At 37.4% G+C, this 5,669-nt stretch overlaps 1 non-coding gene across 1 annotated transcript; it reads left to right on the top strand.

Moving 5' to 3' along the window:
- Positions 1–225: 225 nt before the first annotated feature.
- Positions 226–332, top strand: LOC146904412 (small nucleolar RNA R71). Its single transcript, XR_015020974.1, has one exon. It is a non-coding gene; the product is annotated as a small nucleolar RNA R71 (small nucleolar RNA).
- Positions 333–5,669: the final 5,337 nt, after the last annotated feature.

Below are 5,669 nucleotides of genomic sequence, written 5' to 3'. Positions count from 1 at the left end.
GCTGCTTGGTTAGCAAGGATAGCAGTTTGTTCACTCACCCCAAACACTCCTCTTTCTTTCTTTTTAGCTTGATCACGATACTCATTGCCAGCCATGTTTTCAATTAGAGCTTGAACTTCATGATCAGTTTTACTTTTGAGACTACCTCCCGCGGAAGCATCTAAGAACATTCGAGTGTTTGGTGTTACCCCCTCAGTGAAGATTTGGAGGTATTGCTTCTCGGTGAACTCAGGATTAGGGCATCTCTTGAGAAGCAAATTGAATCGCTCCCAAGCATCATACAATGATTCACCTTCTCCTTGCTTGAAGTTAGAGATCTCCATCTTCTTGTCCCAATACTTAGACATAGGGAAGTATTTCTCCAAGAACTTCAGCTCTAACTCTTCCCATGTTTGGACAGTCCCGTTTGGAATTGTTAGCAACCAATCTTTTGCTCTTCCCGTCAAGGTGAAAGGAAATAGCCTTAGCTTCTTTTGTGCTTCAGTCACGGTGGCTGGTTGCACACAAAACTCACAGGTTTCAGCAAAACGGCTCAAGTGTTCATGAGGACTCATAGCTTCAGTCCCATCGAATTGCTTGTCCCTCAAACCATTGAGGACAGTTGTCTTGATGTCGAACGCTACGGGGTTAGCTGGTTGAAAAGTGTGGGTCAGTTGACCGCGATGAGTGGCTAACCCGTAGTCTCCAAGCTTAGGTCTTGGTGGTACAACTCCTTCTCCTTCCATCGTTGCAGATTTAGGAGAAGAGATTGTTTCAGATTCACTTGAGAGTTGCTCCGGTACTTGTTCTCGAACACCCGGTGGAACGGATTGAGCTAACCTTTGCGATCGGACAGCTTTCCGAAGTGCTCTAGCAGTTCTTTCAATCTCCGGATCGTACTCTAAGTCGTCAGAGCTCTGTTTACCTCGCATAAACAGCAAAATACCTTAGTAGCAACTGCACAACGCAAAGTAATCAAGTGAATATGAAAACAGAAAAATAAAAATAAAAAAAAAACAGAAAATTAAATTGCAAAAACCCTAAATTATAACGTAATTGCCTTGTTGAAATAATTCAACAGTCCCCGGCAACGGCGCCAAAAACTTGATAGACGTTTGGCAAGTGTACCAAATACTATCGAAGTAGTAAAAATATCGATCCCACGAGGACTGTGTTAATCTCAATTCAGCAATAAGGTTAATATTTAGGATGTGTAAGAGTTATTTTTAGTTTGCCACTAGGCAGTAGATTTGATTTGCGTAAAAAGTAAATGAACATAAAATAAAGATTTGGTTAGAAAATAAGAGAGAAAAATGAGATCAGATCCTTCGAATCCTCTAAGTTCCCCTAATTGGTCTACTGCACCTATTTGTTATGAATCCTTTTCTAATTTACGATGATTAACAAAATAGCCCTAATCAATCCCTTGAGTTAGGACCCTCTTCTTAAACTACAGCCCCTAATTCCTTAGGTGGTCTAATAATTCTTGAAGGTTCACCGAACGTTAACCTATTATCACTAACAAACGATTATCTATTCCTAGACTAACCCTGTTTATTAGAACAATTCAATTAGGTCTAAGTTGAAAGCCATGGTCAGTGGTCATTCATTCTCAGGAAATCAAGTTATATGTGATCAAGATATAAAAAGCATTAAGAACAATTGAATTGAATAAACTAGAATTGAATTCATAAACAAAATAGAGTTTCACAGCAACATGTGTCAATTAGGGTTACAAAGATTCATCTCGGATCTAATCTCTAAGAGATTTAGCTACTCATAATTGAGTTTACAAATAGCATAATCAATGAAATAATTAAAACATACATGAATTGGTAAAAGGTTGAAGAAATCGCCCTTCTAGCCGTCTCTGATGTCTCAAAATCGCATTTTGCTCTCCAAAATCGTAACCCCTGTTCTTCAGCTTGAGTGCAGTATTTATAGAAGTCATGGGCCTGACCCATCAAAATCGCGCCGCGCCTTGTTAATTGGCGTGCCGCGATTTCCTCTTTACAGGAAGTGTGTATTTTTGCTTCAAAAATCGCAGCACGGCTTGAAATTGGCGTGGCGCGATTTCCTTCGAACAGACTTCAACATTTAAGCTTTTTGCACTCCAGAACAGTAGAAATTGCATAAGAACTCTATCAAAATGTCACAATAAGTCCCTAATATTACGTAATGACAGAATGTCATCAGTTACTCCCCAGGATGATCTGTGGTCAATGGCAAGAATGAAAAAACAGAATGAAAATGAAAAAATTGAAGAATGCAAATGAAAAGCTCGCTAAGTTGAAAACCCGAAAGGGCGGCTTAGGCAAAAATGAGCACCCCGCTGATTGACAACCTATGAAGGCAATTCAGGAAAAAATGGGGCAATGAAAAGAGTCTTACTCCCCGGTGAATCGAAAATCCGAAAGGGCGGTTCAGGCAAAAATGGGGTTGAAAATGAAAGAACGAAAGAATGAAAATGATATGAAAAGCATTGACCACAGGTGCGGACATCCAATGTTTACCCAGCACTGACACGCCTAGCAACGGCGACCTGTATCCAAGAACTTTCCAAGGGTCCCTCCTTTACAAGTTTTATTTCCCTCAGCCATGGTTTTGATACGTCTTTAAACGACGATCTCTCCAAAGAGGATTTCCCTGTGAATATGTTGCAGCGCGAGCCACTACGTGCCCAATCTTCCAATGTTTCGTCTGCCTCTGTGGAATTTCTTTGTCAAGTTACAAACCAATCATGCATTTCAAGCATTCATACATGCATAATCATGCATTTTATGTGCTCATACATTCAAGAATCTTGTTATACCATGCATACATATTGCATCTCCAATTTCAACTTTCAATCTAAATCAGTTTCCACTTCCAATTTCAATTCAATCTCCCTTTTCAATTCAACCCAATTCCAACTTCCAACTCGATTCAATTTCCAATTTCAATCCAAGCTCAATTTCAATTCAATCTAAATTTCAACTGTCAAACTCAATTTCAATCTCCAATTACAATTTCAATCACAATTTCAATTCCAACTTTCCAACTCAATTCAATTTCCAAATCTCCAATCCCAATTTCAATCCAATTCAATTTCAATTGTCAAATTCGATGCAATCTCAACTCTCCAATCTCAATTTCAAATCGTTTCGAATCTCAAATTCGATGCAATCTCAACTCTCAAACCTCAAATTCAATTCAATCCAATCTCAATTTCAGTTTCAACTCAACTCCAATTTCAATTGTCAAATTCAATCCAATTTCAACCTTCAATCCAATTTCAAGTGTCAAGCTCAATTCAATCTCAATTTTCAACCCAATCTCAATGTCAATTTCAACTCTCCAAACCCAATGTCTATGTCTATGTCTCTAATCAATCTCAATTCTCAATCTTTCTTTCAACCTCAAACTCTCAATTCAATTTAAATCAATGTTAGTTCACTCTCAATTTGCTTTTGGACCAACAAAAATGGTCATGTCTATCTTCAAATCAAGTCAATATCAACCTACTCTCAATTTGTATCCTTCCAAATCAAACTTCCAATACATATTTTGTTATCGGTCAAGTGACTAGTTCGATCCAAAGAACAACTTGTACCTGCTTATATACCTATACTTCCGGACAAACGACAAGTTCAATCCAAAAGAACAGTTTGTACCCAGCTTATGCTTTGTTATCAGTCAAACGACAGGTTCGATCCAAAGAACAGTTCGCACCTACCCACATAATGAGGTGATGATCCAACGGCGAGTTCGATCCAAAGAACAGTTTGTATCTACCCTGTTGTCTATATCTCCAGCCAAACAGCCAGTTCGATCCAAAGAACAGTTTGTACCTGTCTATCTGTTTGTATTTTCAATCAAGTGTCAAGTTCGATCCAAAGAACAGCTTGTGTCTGCCTATATGTCTATGTTTCCGGTCAAGTGCCAAGTTCGATCCCAAGAACAGCTTGCACCCATCTCTTGTTTTGTATTCCTTGGTCAGGTGGCTAGTTCGATCCAAAGAACAGCTTGTACCTTATTTTCTATCCCCTGGTTTGTCTACCCTGTCAATGTCCACCTGAATCCCCAGTGACATGACATGCTCCATAGACTCCAGTTGTTTGTCTTGCGTTCATAATCAAAATATTGCATGACATTCATATCTTTGAAAATCTGAAAACGTATTTTTATGTCCAAAAGCAGTGCAAATGTTAATATTTAAGTATCTTCGTCCCGTCAAATCAAAGACTTCGTCTTTTGACCCTCCGGACAAAGAAACTTAAATAGGGGCAGCTGTTATACCCTAATTTTGGACCTAAAAATACTTGTTAAATTCCTCTTTTCTTGCATTTCAAGTCATTTGAACTGTCTCTGATCAATTACATCTTTCTCTGAATTTTATTTCAATGTTATTTGCAAAATTCATGAAAAAGGGCATTTTAGTCATTTCCCATGTTAAAATTTCTTTCAATCTTTGGAAAATTGTTTGAGTCTTTTCAACTGGTTTGAATAAATCCTCATTTCAATTCTATGTCAAAATCCATTTTTAAAATTGCATTTGAAGTCATTTTGAGTCAGTTTAGCCCCTAGGGGCATTTTGGTCTTTTCAAGTGTTAAAGCTCTGTCTAATCTCTTAAAATTGTCTCTGAGTCTTTTAATTGTGCTTGTATAAACTCTTGCTTTAATCCCTTGTTAAAAAATCATTTTAAAATTGCATTTGAGTAGTTTCAAGTCGTTTTAGCCCCAGGGGCATTTTGGTCATTTCACACGAAATTTCGGCAGAGAGAGGTTACTTTAAAGTACCTCATTTAAGCCATTGGTTCATTTTAGTCCGTTTTGTCAAATTTTAGTCGTTTCACTTTACGTTTATTTCAAATTACGTTTTTTAATTCAATTTTATTAATTTTTCATTTTTTTTTGTCCTAAAGTTTCCAAATTTGCATTCAAGTCCTTTTTCTAAGTCCAAATTTTATATTTTTTTGAGTTTTTTTGTTGTTATCCATTTCGAAATTTTATTTTTTCTTAAAGTCTTTGTTTTATTTGCAGAATAGTCCTTAACAATTTTTGCAGGTCAATCCTTTAAGTCCTGGAAATTGCAAAGTGGTCCCTGAGTCCAAAATATGCCAAGGCCGAATCAGTTAGGGTCTAAGTCCACATGTCAACTTTCCATTGGCCTACATATACACATGTCAGCTATATAAGAGGTCCCAATCATTGCCATTCCAGTCAGAATCATACAACTCATCACAAATCACCACAAACACAATTTCATTTCCATTTTCCAGGAAAACAAATCAAAGGCCACTTTTCACCAAGAACACAATGAAGTTCTAGAAGAACTTCATCATCTAACAAACCCTAACCAAATTTCCAGAATACAAATCCACGCCAAATCACCACAGATTCTCATCGATTTCATCACACAAGACTCAATCCAGCTATCACATAGCAAAATCAGTTCGAATTAGATTTTTTTTTTTTCGAAGTTCTCAGAGATTCGAAGAGAATCTTCATCATCGAACCAAAAGTCCCTGCAATTCCAACACTGAATCATCCAACGGAGAAACCAGCGTGATCACAGGAACAAAGAGAGTGAGAAGAAGAAGAATCGAAAGTTTTCTCAAGGATTTTCGTTCGAACCTCCATTAAAATCCAGGTATATTCAAAGAACCTTCTCGCCTTGTATTGTAAATCATCATCGAAAGCTCAAAATT

Source organism: Medicago sativa, chromosome 7 (genome assembly GCF_051527215.1).
Source record: "Medicago sativa cultivar Bolivia chromosome 7, Bolivia_mono, whole genome shotgun sequence".
Lineage (NCBI taxonomy): Eukaryota > Viridiplantae > Streptophyta > Magnoliopsida > Fabales > Fabaceae > Medicago > Medicago sativa.
Note: the sequence above shows the minus strand (reverse complement) of the source record. Positions and strands in the feature narration are given on the sequence as shown.